Source organism: Solanum verrucosum, unplaced genomic scaffold (genome assembly GCF_900185275.1).
Source record: "Solanum verrucosum unplaced genomic scaffold, falcon-dt-bn FXZP01000015.1, whole genome shotgun sequence".
Classification (NCBI taxonomy): Eukaryota; Viridiplantae; Streptophyta; class Magnoliopsida; order Solanales; family Solanaceae; genus Solanum; species Solanum verrucosum.
The window spans coordinates 2,709,658-2,733,782 of NW_026020070.1; the positions used below are offsets into that span (position 1 = coordinate 2,709,658).

Sequence of the window (24,125 nt, forward strand, 5' to 3'; positions counted from 1 at the left end):
CTTTGAAAACTGAGGTTGAAGACTTGAGGAAGGACATGGACTATCTAAAGTCTACGGACATCACTTCTTTATTTGAGGAAGCTGAGACTGAGGGTGTTTTGAAATGCCTCCGGCTACCACCGGAGATGTGCCTGTGGAGGATGTGGCAGCTGATGCATCAGAGGCAGAGACTGATTAGGAGCAGCTTGGGGAGCGAGATACCGCCGTATATGATGATCTGGCCAATGTAGATGATGCGATGTTTGAGACTGCCCGCTAGACCTCCTTGAGAGACACCACCATGACTGGCCTTAGTGGAGCCAGTGTCGCTGATGTGACCCCGGGCACTGATGCATCGACATATGGAGTTACTGTGTAGATAAGACCCTTCTTTACCTCCCCCTCTGTCACTTTGATTGACTTTTTATTATTTGGTTGCATTTGAGGACAACTGCATTTTTATTTCTGGTAGGGTTAGGTATTGCCATACCTACCTCTTGTGACTATCTTTTCTATATATTATTCAATTTTTGTGTTTAAACTGTGTTTTGATATTGTTTTGTGGATGTTTAAGCTTGTGGCTCCTTTTGATGAATGTAAATAGTTTTAGACCCTTCTGAAATAAAATTTCCACCTCTTGTGTGCGATTGTGACTATTCTTGTGCAAATTTGAGTATCGGTCATGATCAATACCGATAATTGGAATAGTGCTTTTAATCAAAAAAGAATGAATGAGCAACTAAGATGAGGTTAAATGAAGTTGCATAGACAATATGTGGACGTTTTGCATCTCCTTGTGACTAGCTGATTATAGAAGGAGTCTTTTGTGATGAACATTGCACACTAGCGAAAGTGTGGAGTCTTTTTTGATATTTGTGCCAATGACTTGAGTGATGAGCTTACCGTGAACTTTCTGTGATGACACCTAGAATTTACCCCGTTGGTCTGGTTGACTAATTGATGCAAGCTCTTGAAATGATCTTAGGCGACAATTTTGAAGAGTGAAACAATTTTACAATATACCACTTTTATGGCCAACCTTGTGAATGTGCGAACTTTGCTTAAACCCCTTTTGAGCCTTATCATTTTCTTGGAAGAAACTTGATGAAATGTAACCCCTCTTCATCCATTCACCCATAATCTTCATGAAGTGTGGTTTTTGTGAATAGCCAACTTAAGCCAAAAGCCTAAGTTGGGAGGTGTGGTGAAAACTGGAGGAAAATAAAAAAGTGTTAAGAAGTCCCCCCTTGATCCATGGTTTTGAAAAATATGGAACCCCTCCATACAAATGAAAGATATAAATAAAAGAAGAATGAAAAAGAATGAAAAAGTTGTGAAATAAAGTTTTGCAAGTCGCAAAAGAAATGGGGTGTCTGGTATTCCATTTGAAGTGAATAATGGGTGAATTATGAGCATAAGTGAAAATGTTGAAGAAAAGGAAGGAAACATGATGTCCCTACCACATTTCATGAGAATAGCAGCCACTGATCTTAAATGACCATACCTTTACACTAAGCCCCTTTACAAGCCTTGAAAATACCTTTTTGTTCTTGAGTGAGCTGAAATGAATGTTGATTGGAAAATAAAGGGAAGACCTATAGGTGAAGTCATGCATGTGTTCATCTTTGTGAGTGTGAGAGTTGCATATGATTCCGAAGCTATAAATTATTGAAGAATTGTGTGTGAATAGGAAATCATCTTTGTTGTGAGGGCATTTGGGTACCTTTGTTGAGCTTGAACTTGCATTTGAAGCATGTATTGTGAACTTGAGAACCGTTTGATAATGGTGAGTCATAGCTTGAATCTTTGAGTGCACAAATGATCCTCGCATGAGTAAATTGAGTATTTTTGTGTGTATTCATGATTGAGTCTTTTGTAGGACTTTTTGAGACATCCTTTTTGAACTACTGAACATGAGTTTTACTTGAGGATAAGCAAAAGTTTAAGTTGGGGGTGTTGATGAGCCCGAGTTTTGGGCTCAATTAGGGATTTGTTTATATAGAATTAGTGTCCTCAAATTCTTAATTTGGGCCAATAACTGATGTAAAACCTTTGATTTTTAGGTATATGGATTGACGAACAAAGCAAGGACACTAATAAGCAAAAAGGAACAAAACAAGCTGAAAGGATGTATAAGGCAGCCTGGTGATCGCCAAGTGAACTTGGCGAATCGCCGAATGGCTATTTGACCGCCTAAAGTTCTAGTGTGCTAGGCCCTGAAGTAAAGAACCAAGTTGGTGATGGAAAAGAGCAGTCAACAGATCACCAAGTGTTTCTTCGAGGCCAAGATAGATCACCCAAAGTTACAGACCTGGAGGATACTGAGTAACAAGGACAAAATGTGATGGAATAGACCAAACGGCGGCTCACGGAATGGCTTGGCGAGCCCGACTTACTTCGCCGAGTGACTCTTCGCATCAAATTTTTTGGCGACTATAAATACATATTTGAACATTTAGTTTAGTATCTTAGATCAAATATTTTTAATCTATTTTTGAGTTTTTAACTGTGAGACAGTTTTCTCTAGTTTTTCCTAAGCATTAAAGAATTGAAGTTTTTCACTTTTGAGAAATTGGAAGTGGGTCTTTGAGATTCTTCGAATTGGAGCATTGTAAGGACGAATCTACTCTTACCTAGTTGATGGATAATCAATTTGGTAACAGTTTTTACCTTTTTATTATGTCTAGCTAAAACCCCAATTCTTGGTGTGTGATTATGTGATTATGGTCTGATTTAGTTTATGGGTGTTGCTAATTGTTTGTCTAAATAGTTTAATCATTAATTGTGGTTTTATTTAGGAGTTGTAGTTTCAAATGCATTGACGGGTTTGTGTTCTTGGCCTGCTCGAGAGAGAGGTTTTAGAATCAAAATAATTGGTTAATGGTAAGTAGGTGTTGGATTCACTTGGGTTCAGCTCGAGAGAGTGAATCCTAAACTCAATCCCACGCATTTAGCTCGAGAGAGTGAATGGACTAATATGTGGGTTGTTCCTATTTTGCATGCTTGTTGATATTCGAGAGAAATCAAACTGATTTAGGGTAAAATGTTTGAGAGAAAGTTTACCGCCACTATAGCCTAGCAAACTCACTAACATCTAGCTAATGACTAATAGTTGCAATTACCCATTTGTATATATTAGCCTTTAATTGATCACATCCTAAGAACCCACCTCATTACTGTTAATTTTTGTTGATTGTGACTGTTTGTAGATGTTAATCAGAACTAAAAACCTCCATTTGACATTCGTGTCACTCCTTAATTTGAATGATGTATTTATTCGATAACTTTTACTCCTATGACTAATTTGACCATGTTCGTACTTCCCAATTGAATCTGAAACACGTACCACTCCTTATGGGATTCGACCCCAACTCAGTTAGTTGGGTTTTATACTGATTAGCAATCGTTGACAGTTAGAATTAGATGAAGTATCTTTCAAACGTTAAAATCAGTGCTCCAACCACGAACGCTACCTATGATCTGTAGTCCTCACCACGTCTGTGGGTGGCCACCGTTGGTTTGCACCTACAACTTTTTCAAAAGCTGCTAGTTTTGCCTCTTTTGAATCTGGTGTGTTACATTATCTTCCCTTTGGGATCATTCGTCCTCTAATGAGATTGTAGACAAATTTCTTAAACGAAAAGACTCAAGACTAGCAACCCAACATGCATGCACCTCATCAAAATGCGCACAACCAAGGAGGAAACATCAACTCCAAGCTAAACATACTCAATGCACCATATGGAAGTAGGAACTACATCTAACAACCCAATACAAATGAAATTTCAGATTTATTACACTTTAAGGAGGAACTACCATCTCCAAACTCAAAAGAAATGCTCAACAGAATATCATGGAGCCTAAATGCAACTCCAAGCTAAGGCACGTTCAAAAACTCATACTCAATGAACAACAACATGAGGAAAATAAATCATAAAAGCCATTTTCTTTCAAAACTTAAGCTTTTTCATGAACATGCATAAAACAAGGAAATCTTGGAAATACATAAAAACACACATGACTTCAAGAAAGAGCAAACCAAGAGGAAGTCATTACCTCATGATAGGGTAGGAGGAAAAAGATGAGGATACCGGGACATCATACCAGCCTCGGCCTCCCAAGAAGCACCCTCAACTAGATGGTTTCTCCATAACACTTTCACAGAAGCAACCTTTTTGTTCCTTCATTTCTTAACTTGCCGGTCTAGAATCTCAATGAGAAATTCTTTATACGAAAGGTTCTCTTTCACTTCCAACCCTTCTAGGGGGACTATGGATGTCGGATCTCCAACATACATTTTCAACATTGAGACATAGAAAACCGGATGCACCGATGCCAACTCATTTGGAAAATCAAGCTCATATGCAACTATACCATGACGCCTCAAAATTTGATATGGGCCTACTAAATGGGGACTATGTTTCCTTTTCTCACCAAACCTCATTACGCTTTTCATGGGTGAGATTTTCAAGTAAACTTAATCAAGCACATCAAATTCAAGGTCTCTTCTTCTAACATTGGCATTGTTACTACCCAGGAGTACCCTAGACATAAGACCGTGTACAAGACACAGAAAAGTTTCATACAATCCCTTAGCATCTCATGAGCATGAGATAATTGAAAAGTACGGAAAAATTTAAAACTTTTTACAATCGAAGTGATTTTCATAAAAGCAAGTAGAAGACTTTCTGTGCTTTGTCTCAAACCAACTAATACAACTTTAGAATAAAAAGCTTGGGTCACAGCCCATACAATAGTCTCAACATGAAAATAAAAGACATATAGGAAAGGTGGGTTTTGTCCTCGATGCTATGAGGACTCAACAAGATCTTCAACTCTTTGCAACTTCTAGAAACCTATCTCTAAGAGTAGCACTCCCTACATTTGATTAGAATGTAGGCAAAGTATGCGTTAGGACAAAATGTACTAAATATGTTATCTAGCATAATCATAAGAGCATAAGACAAGGGTTAGTCAATATAAGACATAATCAAAAAACATATGAAATACTTCATGAAACATCAATAATAAGCATAAGAGACAATATTATCATAATAAGCAAAGTCTCAAACATAAGCATCATATAAACATTCTTTAACTCTTAGTCATCTATACCAAAATATAACCATTCTCAAGTAACCTCAAAAGCATACATGTGCAAAGCATGAATAGAATCCCATAATATCACCTTAGCCAAGTTTCCATTTTTGGTCATCTGAATCATACTCTATGTACATGGTCAAGTCTATAATATTTTCTACCATAAGGGAACAATACTCCTAAGTAGCCTCCAAACACATTTGTGCGATGTATGGAAGGCATCCCATAGTACCCTTTCACACTAAGCATAACCTTGAAGTCATCTTAGTCATACTCACCCTCATTTGGCCTCATTAATATCTTAACTCTCACAACTAAGGGAATCTCTCACCTTTAGTGAATTATAGCTAGGAGGGCAACTATAGCGCAATACTATCTCAAGAATTCTCCATAATAACCCTAAGTTATACTTGTGCAATGCATGCTTAGCATCCCATATTAATATTCATGCTTAGTACCACTTTTAGGTCCTCATACTAATACTTCTTGGTTTGGAACCTAGTTCCTCTCTTTACTTTAGAACACTATGAGGTACTCTGTTAAGCCCATCTTAGTTCATCTCTCTTTTGACCTTGGAACACTATGATGTACTTGCTTAAGCACATATTGGTTTGTTGTTAGGTTGAACCCTATAATCTACTTCTTTAAGCATTTCTAAGTTCATTCGTAACATGGATCTTATGCGATACATACTTAAGTATGTCTAATCTATTTATACTTTGAACACTATGAGATACTCCTTTAAGTATGTCTTAGTTCTCTATTTAAGATGGACCCTATGAGTTACTACCTTAAGCATGTCTATGTCCACTATGCTCTTGAACACTATGAGATTCTTTTTCAAGCATGTCTTAGTTCAATTATGCTTTAGAACACTATGAGATGCTTCTTTAAGCATGTATTAGTTCATTGGATAAGAAAATTGCTACTATAAACCTTGATTCCACTATGTGAAGTCTTCCATCTCATGAGACCTAACTTTGGGAATACCCACACTTTACTACGTAAGTGTTCCCCCTTTTACTTGGATAGTTCTCACATCAACTAGGTGTGGTTCTCCTTTGTACTTGGAGCCCGGACCTTCTCTTGTGTGACACTCCATCTCACTGTCAATATCCACTTGGGGCCAAGCATACACCCCAAGATTTACTTGTTAAGCCTTTCTTAAAAATCATGTCTCATTGAAGGATGTCCTTGACAATCAATCCATCTTCAACTGATTCTATCACTTTACACTTCCAAGCATTCATAAGGTAGGTTAGGTGAGTATAGGCCTTTCGCCACAATTCTACCTATTAGACTTCTATTCTTATTTAGACTTTACTCTCACAGCCTTAACATCTATAGTTCATCATATTAGCTTCACTCTAAAGCCCTAGTGATCAACATTTACAACTTTGAGTCTTCACTCTTAATAAATCTACAACATGAAAGCATTCTTATGAACCTAGATTACAAGGCATTCAATCACCTTATTCATTACTATGTTATTCTAGTCATAATTGATTCATAAAGGTTCAATTTCATCTATTAAAGTCAAGATCAATCATATTCAATAATGTGTAGTTCAATTCATGATTATATGTTCCTAACTATGAACAATTACTACACATTACATTGATTTAAAAAGATCACCTATGAGCTTTCAATTTCTCCTCTAATGGCATAAACCCACAAAATATAACATTCATCAAATAGACTAGGGTTTTCCACATAAATCACATGAATTCATCATAATATCACAATTCAATTTTAATACAATCATAATTAGGTATTATCCTGTAGATTGGAATCATACCTAAACCCTACCCACAATTTATGAAGGAAACCCTAACTAGGTTAGGTTTTTTACTTCACAATTGGGGGAAAACAAATGGGGCTCTATGGGTGGAAGAAACCATAGATGAATAATCTAAAATACCTCAATTCAAAGCCCTAATCAAGCTAGCATCATAGAGGAAACTCTGCCCTACTCTCTTCTCTTCAGAGAGAGAATATCTTGGAAGGAATTTGGGGTTCTTTGATGAATGAGTTAATGACTTAGTTTAGGGGTTTTATTAAGCTTATATAGGTGGTTAAATAACTAACTAACCGACCTCCCTTAACCCCTAATTAATTAATGACTTAACCACTAAGCCTCTCACTTAAAACTAAATTTGAAAACTGCCTTGACCTACGAAACCCCCACCCACGGACCGTGGGTCGGTCTACGGGGCGTACTAGCAAGTCGTGAGTGGGGTAATAGAGCTAAGAATTACAGGCCAACTCAGGCCTTGACCCACGACCACAACTCACTGGGTGTGGATCCACCTACGGCCAGTAGGTGCCAAGCGTGAGTGGACTATTTTCTTTGACAACTTTTTGGGTTGTTTTGAGGTCCTCCTCAAGGACCCCTTGGATAGTCCTTGGGCGGGTCATATCTTGACGCCATAACCCTTAAACCTCCATTCTAAGTACATGAATTGTTTTTACGACTTAAACCCTCACATCAAACTCTAAAACTCTTACGAAAAGCTCTAGAACTCTCTAGTTTCCGAGGCGTAACAATATCTCCCCCTTGGGATCATTCATCCTTGAATAATGATTCTAAACACTTCTTAAAGTTACAACTCTAAACTAGCAGCCCGTTATGCATGCACTACATCTAAATGCACACAACCCTACAAGAAAACTTCAATTCCAAGCTAAAAACATTCAATGCAACGCAAGGGAGTAGGAACTACATCTACCAAACCCATATGCATGAAATTCTATATTTTACTCATTTTCAAGGAGGAACTAACATCTCCTAACTAAAACATGATCAATACACCCTCAAGGAGCCTAAATTTAATGTACTCTCAAAAAGCTTTTATTCGAGGAGGAATCTTTCAACTCCAAATCTAAGGCATGCTTATATAATCATCACATGAAGTCTATATGCAAATTTACTCAAATGCACTACAACATTAGGAAAAACAATGCATATATGTCATTTCTAACAAGACCTAAGAATTTTTCATGAACATGCATATTAGGAAGTCATGGCAACACACAAATCACACATGGCTTCATATAAAAGAAAATCACGAAGAATTGAAAATCTCAAGATCTTAAATCTTAAAGGAGGAATACAAGGAAGAAGAATGAGGATATCAGGACTTCTCATTGGCCCTAGGCCTCCCAAGTAGCACCCTAAACTAAACCCCTACTGAAAGATCACTCCTACAACTTCATGAAACAACTTCCTTGTTCTACTATTTCTTAACTTGCTAGTCTAAGACTTCTAATTTAGAGAGATTCTACTTAAGGAATTCTAGCTCATAAGAAACCTTACTAACACCACTCAAGATCTCTAATGAGACTACCAAACCGGGACTAAACTTCTCATACACACTACACCTCTCAAGGTGAATATTTCTAGCAACCCTAATTCATGAACATCAAGGACACTCAACGACCTTGCTATCTAAGCACATTATCTCCCCCGTGGGATCAAAACTATACATACTTTTTTAAGCATTACGTCATTCAATTCTAAGGTCGGAACAAGTCATCACTATGTTTTCACATCTATCACACAAGGTGATTCTAAACCATGGTCAATTACACTTCTACCTTTCTTAGAGGAGTCTACTCACTCAACAGATCTAGGCATTACTATAACACCCTATTCATCAAATTTATCCACAAACCTCAAAGATCATTATGACTAAGTCGGGTTCTACCATCAACTAAACATAACCACACAATAACCTTTCTAGGTAGGTACACTATCTCCCTCTTAGGAGTAAGCCTACACAAATTCTTCTAAATATCTTCCATAACATAAAGGCAACAATGAAGCATCATTCATACTAAATACAACATCAAATCTATCATCTCAAATATATCAATTCACATAGCCATAATTGGCATCTCAACCAATCTTTTCTCCTTCAGACCTTGTAGCATAAGCCTTTCGAGTAGTCATATCCTAAAGATCATCAGATAAGGAATTGGAAAGAGACATTATAGATTTTAACTCTATGGCACGACTTAGAGAATGAAGAAGTGAAATGTCCTAAGCATCTAATAGACTCTTATTCATAAATGTGGCATGCTTCGTTTTTATGAACAAGAGTCTACTAGATGTGGCTTGAGACAATCCTAGAACTATTCTAAACCATCTGCTCTGATATTAACTTTGTTACGACCCAGGAGTACCCACTAGACATAACACGACGTACAATACTCTGAAAAGTCTCATACAAGCCCTTAGCATATTATGAGCATAGATAATAAAAAAGTACGGAAAAATTTAAAACTTTTGACAATCGAAGTCATTTTCATAAAAGCAAGCGGAAGACTTTCTATGCTTTGTCTCAAACCAACTAATACAACTTTAGAATAAAACTCTTGGGACACAGCCTATACAATAGTCTCAACATAAAAATAAAATACATAAAGAAAAGGTGGGTTTTGTCCTCGATGCTATGAGGACTCACCAAGATCTTCAACTCCTTGCAACTTCTACAAACCTATCTCCAGGACTAGCACTCAATCTCCAAACCCTACATTTGATTAGAATGTAGGCAAAGTATGCGTTAGTAAAAAATGTACTAAATATGTTAGCTAGCATAAGACAAGGGTTAGTCAATATAAGACATAATCCAAAATCATATGAAATACTTCATGAAACATTAATAATAAGCATAAGAGACAATATCATCTTAATAAGCAAAGTCTATACCAGAATATAACCATTCTCAAGTAACCTCAAAAGCATACATGTGCAAACCATAAATAGCATCCCATAATACCACCCAAGCCAAGTATCCCTTTTTGGTCATCTTAATCATAGTCTATGTATATGGTCAAGCCTCTAAGATTTTCTACCATAAGGACACCATACTCCTAAGTAACCTCAAATCACACTTGTGCTATGTATGCAAGGCATCCCATACTACCCTTAACACTAAGCATAACCTTGAAGTCATCTTAGTCATACTCACCCTCTTTTGGCCTCATTATTATCTTAACTCTCACAACTAAGGGAATCTCTTACTGTTAGTCAATTATAGCTAGAAGGGCAACTATAGCACAATCCTATCTCAAAACTTCCCTTTAATAACCCTAAGTCATACTTGTGAAATGCATGCATAGCATCCCATAATACTATTCATGCTAAGTAGCACTTTTAGGTCCCTATACTAAACTTGTTGGTTTGGAAACTAGTTCCTCTCTTTATTTTAGAACACTATGAGGGACTCTCTTAAGCACATCTTAGTTCATCTCTCGTTAGACTGTGGAACACCATGAGGTACTTCATTAAGCACATCTTGGTTCATTGTTAGGTTGAACCCTATGAGATACTTCTTTAAGCATGTCTAAGCTCATTCTTAACTTGGATCCTATGAGATACTTACTTAAGCATGTCTAATCCATTTATACTTTAAACACTACGAGATACTCCTTTAAGTATATCTTAGTTATTTATTTAAGATGTACCGTATGAGATACTACCTTAAGCATGTCTAAGTCCATTATGCTCTTGAACACTATGAGATGCTTCTTCAAGCATGTCTTAATTCATTAATACTTTGGAACACTATGAAATGTTTCTTTAAGCATGTCTTAGTTCAATTCTTCTTTAGAACACTATGAGATGCTTCTTTAAGCATGTCTTAGTTTATTGGATAAAAAGATTGCTACTAGAAACGTTGACTCCATTATGTGAAGGCGTCCATCTCATGAGATCTAACTTTGGAAAAACCCACACTCTACTATGTAAGAGTTCCCCCTTTTACTTGGATAGTACTAACATCAACTAGGTGTGGTTCTCCTTTCTAGTTGGAGCCCGGACCTTCTCTTGTGTGACACTTCATCTTATTGTCAATATCCACTTGGGGCCAAGCATACATCCCAAGATTTACTTGTTAAGCCTTGCTTAATACTCATGTCTCATGGAAGGATGTCCTTGACAATCAATCCATGTTCAAGTGATTCTATCACTTTACACTTTCAAGCATTCATAAGGTAGGTTAGGTGAGTATAGGGCTTTCACCACAATTCTACCTATTGGACTTCTATTTTCATTTAGACTTTACTGTCAAGGCCTTAACATCTATAGTCAATCATATTAGCTTCACTTTAAATCCCTAGTGATCAACATTCACAACTATGAGTCTTCACTTTTATTAACTCTACAACATGAAATCATTGTTATAAACCTAGGCGATTCAATCACATTATTCATTACTAGGCGATTCTAGTCATAATTGATTCATAAAGGTTCAATTTCATCTTTACAAGTCTACATCAATCATATTTAATAAGGTCTAGTTCAATTCATGATTATATGTTCCTTACTTTGAACAATTACTACACATGACAATGATTTAAGAAGATCACCTATAAACTTTCAATTTTCCCTCTATTGGCATAAACCCACATAATATCACATTCATCAAATAGACTGGGGTTTACCAGATAAATCACATGAATTAATCATAATATCACAATTCAATGTTAATACAATCATAGTTAGGTATTATCCACTAGATTGGAATTATACCTAAATCCTACCCACAATGTAAGAAGGAAACCCTAACTAGATTGGGTTTTTGACTTCACAATTGGGGGAAAACTAACAAGCTATATGGGTGGAAGAACCCATACATGAATAAGCTAACATACCTCATTTCAAAGCCTAATAAAGCTTGCATCAATGGAGGAAAATATACACCACTCTCTTCTCTTCTTCTTGTTCTTCTTCACTTCTAGAGAGAGAATTTCTTGAAGGGAATTTGGGGTTCTTTGATGAATGAGTAATGACTTAGTTTAGGGGTCTTATTAAGATTATATAAGTGGTTAAATAACTAAATAACCGACCTCCCTTAACACCTAATTTATTAATCACTTAACCCCTAAGCCCCTCACTTAAAACTAAACTTGAAAAACTACCTTGACCTACGAAACCCCTACCCAGCTTTTTGGGGTGTTTTGAGGTCCTCCTCAAGGACCCATTGGGTAGTCCTTGGGGGGGTCAAACCTTGACGCCCTAAACCTTAAACTTCCATTCTAAGTAAGGGAATCATTTGCACGACTTAAACCTTCTCATCAAACTCTAAAACTCTTACAAAAAGACGTAGTACTCTCTAGTTCAACTTACTAGTTTTCGAGGGATTACAAGCATAAGACTTTTGTTAACTTTGGACCGTTCTCAACCTCTTTATATTGACTGAATCTTCTCTATAGCCTCATGAACTAACGCAAGCCCTAGCAAGGCAACCTCACCTATCTCATATCAACCAATAGGAGATCTAGACCTCCTACCATAAAGAGCCTCAATCGGAGACATACCAATACTAGAATAGTAGATTTTATTGTAGGAAAATTCAATCAAGGAAAATGTTCATCCCAATTTCCCTTGAAATCAATCACACAATCTCTCAACATGTCATCCAATGTTTGGATTGTTCGTTTTGCTTGCCAATCAGTTTAGGGGGTGAAAAGTTGTGCTAAGCTTAACTTTCGTACCAAGACGCTTTTGGAAAGACTTCCAAAACATAGAAGTAACTTGAGTACCTCTATTAGAGATAATGCAACCTTACGATCTCTCTCAAATACAACTTAGCATAATCTTTCGCCAAATAGGAATCCTTGATGGGAATGAAATTGGAAGACTTCGTCATTTGATCTACTATAACCCAAATCGAATCATATTAGTGACGAGTACGCGACAATCCCACTGTGAAGTACATATTCAAATCTTCTCACTTCCAAGTAGGAATCCTTATGTCTTGGGATAAACCTCTCGGCTTGTGATGCTCAACCTTCACTTGTTGCCAATTAGTACACTTAGCCACAAATCCTGCAATGTCCTTCTTCATGCCATTCCACCAATAGATCTCCTGCAAGTCACGTTACATCTTGGTTGCTCTCGGGTGAATAGAATATCTAGTGTTGTTGGCTTCTGATAGGATCTACTCCCTTAAGTCATCAACATTAGGAACACATAAACGACCTTGATATATAACGACACCATCTTCCCCTTAGGAGAAATCCTCAATAGACTTTTTAAGTACCGCCTCTTTCAATTCTACCAAAGTCAGATCAAGACATTTCTTTGCTTTAAGATCAGCCATAAAAGATGACTCTCAACCTTTATGAAGCATAACACCACCATTGGTGGAGTCTACTAATTGAACACCCAACCAGGCCAATCTATGGACATCTAGGGCCAACTCTTTTCTATCATTATCATCATGTGCAACACTACTCATCAATAGTAGACTAAGAGTATCTGCTACTACATTCGCCTATCCGAGGTGATAAACAACACTCATATCATAGTCATTCAATAATTCTAGCCACCTTCTTTGGCAAAGATTTAGATCTTTGTGGGTAAACATATATTGTAAACTCTTATGGTCGGTGAAAACATCAACTTGGATCCATACAGATAATGCCTCCAAATCTCTAAGGCAAATACCACCGCCGCTAATTCAAGGTCATGGGTAGGATAGTTCTTCTCATGATTCGTTAGTTTCCTTGAAGCATAGGCAATCACCTTACCATTTTGCATAAGCACACATCCCAATCAAACTTTAGAGGCATCACAATATACCACAAAGCCATTCGTACCTTCCGATAAGGTCAACACCAGAGTGGAAGTAAGTCTATCTTTCAACTCTTAGAAACTCTTCTCACAAGCATCTGATCATATAAACTTGGCGTTATTTTGAGTCAAAGCTATCAACGGAGAGGCAATTGTTGAAAATCCCTCAAAAAAATTTCTATAATAGCTGGCCAAACCCAAGAAACTTCTAATAAATGTCAGTGATAGAGGTCTAGGCCAACTCTTGACCGCATCCGACTTCTTTGGATCTGCCTCAATACACTTGCTTGAAACTATATGGCTAAGAAAAGCTATGGACCTTAACAAAAATTCACATTTGCTATACATTGCATAAAGTTGTTGGTTCTTGAGAATTTGCAATACGATCCTCAAATGATCAATATGCTCATTCTCATTTCTCGAATAGATCAAAACATCATCTATGAACACAATTATGAACATGTCAAGGTATTGTGTAAACACCCTATTCATTAAATCCATGAATGTCACCGAGGCATAAGTCAAACCAAAGGACATCACTAAAAACTCATAATGACCATATCGGGTTCTAAAAGTGATTTTCAGGATATCTTCTTCTTTCACCCTCAATTGGTGATAACCTGACCAGAGATCAACTTTGGAGAAATACCTTGCACCTTGAAGTTGATCAAATAAATCATATATTTTGGGAAAAGGATACTTGTTCTTAATGGTCACTTTTTTAAATTGCCGAGAATCAATACACATACAAAGTGAACCATCCTTCTTCCTAACAAACAACACCGGACTACCCCATAGAGAGATACTAAGCCGAATAAAACCCTTATTCAACAAATCCCTCAACTGATCCTTCAACTATGTAAGGAGGAATAGAAATAGGTTATGTATTTGGGAGAAGGTCAATACCGAAGTCTATTTCCCTTTCGGGAGGAACACCGGGTAAATCATCAGGAAATACTGTCGGAAACACATTTACAACTGGGACCAACTCAAGAATAGTGATTTCGAAATCCACATCCCTCACCCTCACTATATGATAGATACAACCCTTAGAAATCATTTTCTTAGCTTTAAGGTAAGAGACAATTTGACCTCTAGGCATATAATTCCCCCCTTCCACTCAAGGATAGGCTCATTTGAAAACAAAAATTAGACTACTCTAGTCCTACAATCAATATAGGCATAACATGAATGCAACCAATCCATACCCAAGATAACATCAAAATCTATCATGTCAAGCTCTATCAAATCAACAAGAATAACTCTATGGGATAAGGAAACGTGACATTTTCTACACACACTCCTAGCCACCACAGAGTCACCTATAGCGGTAGAGACATAAAAAGGTTCTAACAACACATAAGGAAGCACATCAAATCTCATAGCCACATATGGAGTCACAAAAGACAAAGTAGCACCAAGATCAAGTAAATCATACACATATATTTGGAAGACTTTTAACATACCGGTCACCACATTCGGGGAACTCTCTTGATCACCTCTAGTGTGGAGTGCATAGAAATGGTTTTGCTTGGGAGCATTTCAACCCAAACCAGTTGGAGCATATGAAGGGTAGGGTTGAGCCCTACAACTAATATCTCCCTCATTCTTAACCACCAAAGGACTATTTTGTGATCCATCTTCCTACAACCGAAGCAAGCATTAGAACCCGTTAGACACTTCTCTTCATGCTTTATCCCACATTTATCAGAAGTAGTCATCAAGGACCTATTCCCATCCCCTTGGAGTTTTGAGTGAGACACCCTCTCATTATTAGGACTTGGAGGAGCACTAGAAGAACCTTTCCCGGAGAAGTTTTACCAAAATCTTGAATGACCTCGTCCACCGAACCTAGAATGTGAAAAGTTACCATTATCCATTCTTGCCCTCTTTGCCTCCCTAGATCTTTCCTTGAGCTTTTCCTCTTCAATCTGTTGGGCATACACTATAAGGATATAAATGTCCATGTCATGGACAAGCATTGCGGTGCGAAACTCTTTGACTACCATGTTAAACACACCCGATACAATCTTACTCATCTTTTCCCTACGATCCGCCACAATAGAAAGAGTATATTTGGACAATTGAGTGAACCTTAAGGCATAATCCCTCACACTCATATTTCCCTGCCTAAGATATCAATAAACTCAAGAACCTTGGCCTCTCTCATCTCAATAGGGAAGAATATATCAAGAAAAGGAACTTTTAACTTGTCCCATTCTATGGGACCCGATCCTTCCGGCTTTGCCTCCTTCAATTGATTAAACCAAATCTGAGCAACCCATTTTAGTTGATAAGCGGCCAATTTTGTCTTCTCTACCAGAGTCACTCCCATAATAGCAAGTAACTTATAGACCTTGTCGATAAACTCTTAAGGATCTTCCTAAACTTTGAAGCCATAGAAGTCCATCACTCTTGCTGCCACCATACCCACATTTAGGTTCATGGGAGCTACCACATCTCCATTGGCTTGTGCCATCATGACTTGAACCAACACTTGGAAAGCCGACCTAAACTCTGCATTACTCACATTATTAGTCAAAGGATCAATCGGAGCTTGAGGAGGAGCTTAGGGAGGAACTTCTTGACCCACATTGTCTCCTTCGTTCCTTCTAACATTAGCCCTTCTAGTACTCATATCCTGAAAAACCATCTGGTAAGGATTTAGAGAAAGACCTTATAGAGTTAAACTTCATGGCACGACTTAGAGAAATGAAGAAGTGAGATTTCCTAAACATCCAATAGCCTCTCATTCATAAATGTGGCATGTTCACACTTATGAATAAGATTCTTCTAGAGGTTGCTTGAGACATCCTAGAAACATTTTTAACCTTGTTCTCTGATTACCAAGTTTGTCACGACCCAGGGTACCCCCTTGATCTAACAAGGCGTATAAGACCCTGAGAGGATTATCGGGGTCTTATACGCCTTGTTACATCTAGTGGGTACCTTGGGTCGTGACAACCCTTTGTCCTGACAAGGCGTATAAGACCCCGAAAGACGTCATACAAGCCACTTAGCATATCATAACATAAAGTAATAGAAAATGAGGCAGAAATTTAGAACATTTTCAATATAATTAAAGTCTTTAGAAAACAAGCAGAAGTCTAGTACAATTGTCTCAAGTGAACTAACTAACATGAATAAATCTTGGGACACAGCCCATACAATAGTCCAAAACATTAAAGAATGACATAAGGTAAAGTGGTGATCCGATCCTCAAATGCTATGAGGTCTCACCAAATCTTCACTCCTTGATCAACTGTGAACCTAGGCACGAGTGTGAGAATTAATGTTACCAGACCCTACATTTTTATAAGAAATATATGCAAGAGTATGTGTTAGTACAATTATTTACTAAATATGATAGCTTGCATAAACAACATAAACATATGCATTAGTCAACTTAAGGCATAAACCATAATCAATACATATAAAGCATCATAATGAAAGAGGAATTCTTCCTTAAGTAACCTTACTTGAGCTTAGCAAAGACTTATGTCATCCACCTCTTGTCGAACTTACATCATGGAAGGCACGTCTAGCAACACTCCAACTTAGTCATCTTCATAACATAATAACATTATTCATACTTACTTTAAAGGCATAGGGATTCACCCCCCTTGCCTAACTTATAAAGGTTATTGGGTATTCACCTCCTGCCTTAGTTACTTTAAGATCATGGGTACTCGCCTCCACAATCACATCATATGACATGGATACTCACCTCCACATCATTTCAAAAGGATCATAGGTACAGGCCTCCACATCATTTCATAAGGATCATAGGTACTCGCCTCCATGTGGTTTCATCATGTTAGGAACATGGGGAATCACCTCTTGTTTGATTCTAAGGATTATGGGAAATCACCACATATCCTTATCATATGGAGGTCTAGGGTAGTCGCTCTGGCCTCATCATTTACATAGTCTTTAAGACTAGATTCATTTTAGGTGAGAAATTCTTTCAACCTAGAATCATTCATGTGAGTAAACCTTTCACATTCATACAATCATGCTTAGCAATTCATTGTGGGAAGTATCCCTTCCATACTACAATATTAACAATCAATAATTCATAGTCTAGGCTTTACTCTCAAAGCACTACATCTCATGATATCATCTATGCTTTACTCTCAAGCAATTAAAATCATATTCATCATATATGTTTCACTCTCAAGCATTTTTAATCATAATTTATCAATCCTACACGGAGATATCTAAACCCATAAAGTTTCCCTTTAAGGCATCAAACCCAATTGCATCAATTCTAGGTTAGAAACATGGAATATGCATGGGTACATTTAATTTCATCCTAAATCATGTAATTATTCCAATTCAATCATAAAAAATCATAATCCACTCAATTGGATCAACACTCATCATCACCCAAACATCGGAAGAAACCCTACCTAGAATTGGGGACTTCGACTTCACAATTGGGGAATTCTAGGGGACTCCATGGAAGAAAGGATCCCATGGATGAAAAGCCATCATACCTTAGTCACAAAGCCCACAAAAGCTTGAAGATTGGGAGACTTGATCTTGACCTACTTTTTAGAGAGAGAATATTTGAGAGAAACTTGGGTTTTCTTTTGGGAATTGAGATAATGACTTAAAATGAGAGAATTTAGGGGTCTTAATTAGTTATATAGGGGGTCCGGACTTGGGTAAAACGACAACACTTCAATTTAATTAAAACCAGAAAAGACCCTTAAGTCCCTAAAATAATTGTCAGCTCGTGACCTACGTACTCCCGACCAAGGAACCGTAGACAGGATGACGGACTGTCCTGCACAACCATCGTTCTGTGGTTAGAGACTGGTTCAGAGAGCTCGACCTGCGGACCCTAGACAACGGACCGTGGTCTGACTGATGGTCTGTTGGTCAGGCCGTGGTCCTAGGGTGTGAGTCAAGTTGAGGTGCCTCAACCACAGACCCTACCTATGGCCTGTGGTCCGCACCACGGTCCGTGGGTTGCCACCGTTGGTTGCCACCTGCAAATTTTAGGAAAGCTTCTATTTTTATGAATCCTGCGTGTTACCGGCGAATTAAGACAAGTCTGCCGAAAGTGATAGTGTAAAATTAAAAAGAACAAGCATAAAGGGTGATGTCCACTCCCACTTGGCGATACACCGAGTGGGTTTCGGAGAACTAAGATAATCCCTCCGAATGAAACAACACCCAGGTGACATATGAAAGCATAAAGAGTGATCTGGGGCTTATTTAGTGATTCACTGAACTACCTTAGCGATTTATGACAAGCCCACCAAATAGGAATTATTCAGCCTAATGCCTATTTTCATAAATTCAACCATAATATGCAATAATACCCAATTCCTAATAAGTTTTACAATCTACCAACATGTGTTTTTACCCATGCATACTCAGATTTTCCCCAAATATCACAAAGTACTGCCCAAAATAATGATTTGCCCTTAAGAAAGTTGTCACTCTATCTACATTGGGCAAATTCAGTCAATCGAGGTAACACTGGGCAAATCAAAATTCACTAGGGGTGTGGAAAAACTGAATTGACCAATAAACTGAATCGAAAGAAATGTTATTAGATCATTGCTATCAGATTAACAAGTTTTTATAGTTTTGTAAACAAAAATTATTGGGTAATCAGTTTGGTATTGGTTTTTAGTATTGGGTTATTGGATAAATCGATAGACCATTAAGAGGATTGTAAGTTACTACTTTACCGTTCATAAATATTAAATATTAATAATTTAACATAACTAAACTCTATATCAACACTATACACTACAGTCTACACACTACACACGTCATAGTACTTCTATATTTGCCGTAACATGTTATTGTAGCCTTTGAACTACATCTACTCTTATTGCTACATTTTCTCATTATATTTCTTGTTTCACTATATCAAAGCATTTACAACTGATTTGCTTGTCTCACTGTATCATGCCAAATTGTTAGAGAAGTGAGAAATCAAATATTTATTTTATGAGTATTTTTTTATTGGGTAAATCAAAAACCAAACTGTTAATGACCAAAAACCAATAAACAAAAAACCAATAAAGAATATCTTATTGGTTTGTTACTAGTTTGTTGTATTTAAAAACCGAAAATGATAAACCGACTTGATAATACATAAAACCAAACCGAACCAATCGATGCACACCCCTAGACTTACGCCATGTTTACCTAAACTAAGACCCATAACACACAAGGGTTCAATTCCAAATTTTATCAACCATCACAAAATTTAGTGATTATGTGCACAAATTCAGCTATCTAACTCATGGGCACAATTCAATATGATATATTTAGCATAACCCATACAAATTAAACAATATTATACTTCAAATGGAACTAAGCCTATATTAAAAACAATAATTTCTAGCACAAATGATAAGATAGAACTCGTAAACCAACCTCAAAGATAGTAGCAAGGTCGAAAATCAAAGGAACTAGGGTTAGGATCGAGATTCAAGCAATTCAAAGCACTCCAAGCACACACAATCACGGAAAAGAGGCACTTAAAATACTAAAATGGGGGTATATGAAGCTTAAGAGGGCACAAAGATATGATAGGATTTCTTTTTGAATTTGAAAAGACTCTTGGCCTATCCATGCCATGCACATTGAATGATCTACGACTAAGGTCCCCAAATGCATTTAACGAGTCACTGAAAGAGCTAAAGCTTACCGATGAGGCCTGAACAGTTACCAAACCTGAAGGCTGATTTGGCGAACCTCATGGAGTCCGCTAAGTGCACTTCGATGAATCATTAATTGGAGCTTAGAACGCCTAAATTGATAGTACACCTTTTCAAATTGTCCATCCTAAAAGGCGGACATGAAGATGTCTGCTCAATGTATTTGGCGGATCGCTAACAAAGTCTTAGCATTGCCTAAACAACATTTCACACATTTTGACCTTTTTTCCATCTGCACTCATATCAAACGTTATTGAAAGTAATAAAATACACTTGGGTTGCCTCTCAAGAAGCTCCTTATATAACGTCATGGCACAACACAGTTCTCACTTCATAAATAACCATTTTTGGGATTTTGGACGGTGTCACTAGGTAGCTCTCGCTTTGTCTTAGATTGAAATGAGTGGAGAGCTTACACAAAAATGTTTCGAGCTATTTGATCAGCAGTGAATGAGAGGTCACTGTTTTTGTTAAAATCCTTCAACGCTTTGTCGGACCTTCAACCTTGTTGAAGATCTATGAGAGCATTTTTCAGTGTGGTTTCATTAGGTCCATTTGGTTCCTTTGGTCTTGGACGAACATGAGGTGGAATGTACCTATCTTTATCAGCCTTTCGGTCTCTCAAATTTCCACTCTCCAATATTTCAAACTGTTATCTCGCTCCTTGTTCCAACCTTGGTTCCTACCTTATCGATGGTAGATTGGGTGAGAACCCCCCATTTGGTTTCCCAAGTATTGTGTTTCATCATTGTATATTGTCTCAAATTTTGCATCATTAGGGCATTGTCCAACTCTTGTAACAACTACATTCACATCTCTAAGCCCACCTCCCATGATAACTTTGTCACGCCCTGAACCTATACTCTGGATGTGGCCAACACTCGAAAAGCATTGTTGGTCCCTAAGCAAACCCCTGGCCGGGCTGACTGCTTAACAGAAGACTTACTTAAGCGATAAAAGGCTAAAGAATAATTTTTTGAACATTTAAACTCAAAGTAAATACTCAACTCAAACTACCTATAAAATACTCAACAATACAAGTATAATAGTTTGCAAAAAACATTTCAAAGAAAATTACATACCGAAAGACTCCTCAACTGTGTCTATCTATGAAGCCTCCAATGTTTAAGATAGCAGTCGGGACAAGTCCCACGATACCTCAAAACAACAAAACTGATAGTAAATGTGAAGTCCTCCGCAATACAAGAAGGCTCACCAAAAACTAGCACGATTGTAGAGTTATCTCAATGAAGCACCTGTTGATGATCCTGAACACCTGTATCTGCATGATAAAAGGATGAAGGTTTAATGACACCAGTTCATTGAATGTACGAGTATGTAATATGGTTGAATAAACAAATAACTGAACTAAATGACTAAAATAGATAAAACATAAACTCAAATGAATGTAACAGATTAAGTGAATGAAATCATTTAAACTTTACAAAAATATTTACTCATTTATGAAACTCAACATAATAAGTAATATACAAAAATACACTTTAAATTTATTGGTAAATTCTCTCACCAACAACCATGACTTTCAGCTAAGTGATGATACAACATCTAATCCATGCTGCCAGAATTGTCCTTTATTGCGCCAATATATAAAACACCTCAACTAAGTGGATACACTAGGCTCTGCTCGAAGGTACTAAGGATTCATCTAAAGAGTATGATCTTGCATCCATGTGGGCAAGACATGGTTTATGGGGGATGTGAGTTGTCTTAAGTCTCCCCCATATCAGTGATCAATACTACTCCCAATAATATACACTACTACTAAATTGTTTAAAAACATTACTTTTTCTCTGGTTTGAGATTTTTGCAAAACTGTCCTATAAAAGGAGGTAACTACTCTGAATTGTCTCTAAAACTCATAGTGCATTTAGAAAATAAGGTTTATCTTTGCTCAATGTAAAACAACATTGTGGGTTGAGATAATTACTCAAAAAGGGGCCTCTTTAAGAGGTATCTGCTCTGTACTTAATCTTTCTGAAAACACTTTTATCTTTTCTAAAAAATTCTACTATTTTTATTCATGTTCAAATGAAACATTTGGAAAATACTTAGTTCCCTTATACTCTTTCTCAAATTGTTCTTTACTTCCTCCAAACTAAATTTAAACAATAATGTTTTGTTCAAAATATCCTTAATAAGAATTCATTGAATACTCAAAAATAGTGTTCATGCTGAAAAAATAGTCGTGAAGAGTCAACTTAATAATTACAATTCACATTGTATGACAATTTAATTATTAGGAATAGGAATTAAATAATCAATGACTCAAGAATTCAGAATTCAATATCAACTCATCTCAATAATACTGAAATCTATGGATAAAACCCAAGATTACTCTTTCATACTTATTTAAAAGTAAATGTAGGGCGTGAGGATGAACTAGTCCAACACTATGATAGTCTTAGAGACATGGGAATAACAAAGTTCTTGGCGAAATAGATGAAACTTGAAGAACGCTTGAAAACCCTATCTTTTCTCCTCTTGAATCCTTTCTCTAAGTCTTTGAAGTGCTAAAGAACGTAAAATAATGTTTTAACACAGTTTAAAAATCTTAATTAGGTGAAATAGGGTCATGGTTTAGGCTTAGAACTGGTAGGAAAAGACGAAACTACTATTCTTAAAATTGGCGAAAAAAACTACTACGGGTCGATCTATGGTTTGTGGTTTGATATACGGATAATAGATCCCACGGTGAATTTTAATTGAATTTTTAAGGCTCAAAAGTCTATTTATGGGTCCAAACGAAGACCCGTAGGTAGACTTATGGTCCGTTGGTTGGATCCATAGGATTTGGGTCCCAAAAGTTGACTCATAGTACTCTAATGACGACTTGATAGGACAAGTCATCGTTCAACCTACGGCCCGTCAAGTTGGAGTCGGCATTCACGGACTCAAAAAACACTGGTATGACAGTCTTTGGTAAAATGGTCATAAATTTTTACTACGAACATGAAATCAGGCTTAGTGTCATTGGCAAGAGGATTCAAAGACTTTTAATTTGGTAGGTCATAGGCCATCTAATTCATTGTGTTCTGGGAGATATGATTGTTTGAAGTTGACCTAAGTAGAATCTTATGTCAAAACTTAATCTAAACTATGATATTTTTTAGGTTTCTATTCTTCTTCTTATTAAAATATCCCAAGTGCTATTGGCAATAATTGATTAAGTTCAAAATTCAACAAAATTGGAGGTACTACATAAGAAAGAGTTGGTGAACAAATTGTAACAAATCATTCATCAATTCCCACTCATATTCTCCTCTTATGATTTTCATCACATACATACTTCACTATTAATTATATCAATTTAGAACATTACTACCATTTTAATTATCCTAAATATTATATTTATTAAAAAAGACTAACTTTCTACGAATAGTCACAACAATTTCTCCTTATAAATTCTTGGGATCTCTTTTCTATGAAAATTTGAGATAATTTAGTATTTTCATGTATGGTTCATCCCCAATCCAATGATATGTTTAACCGAAGTTCTTAGTATTGGAATTTAGGTATTGACTTTATATTAATGAAGAAGAGAAGAGAACAAAGAAATGTGCAATTATCTATGAACTTTGCTTCACACAAAAAAAATTATATATATGTGTGTGTATATATATATATATGTATGTATATATATATACATCTATTCAATCATCATTCGTTATAACAACATTTCACTATAACAGCCTAATTTTCTTTAAAGCTTATTATTTGTCTCTATAACATTCTACTTATAATAGAGTTGAAATTCT

The 24,125-nt window shown here is 36.7% G+C and overlaps 1 pseudogene; it reads right to left on the minus strand.

Annotated features, from left to right (window-relative positions):
- Positions 1–255: 255 nt before the first annotated feature.
- Positions 256–24,125, minus strand: part of LOC125823828 (uncharacterized) — a 116,026-nt pseudogene continuing 92,156 nt past the window's right edge.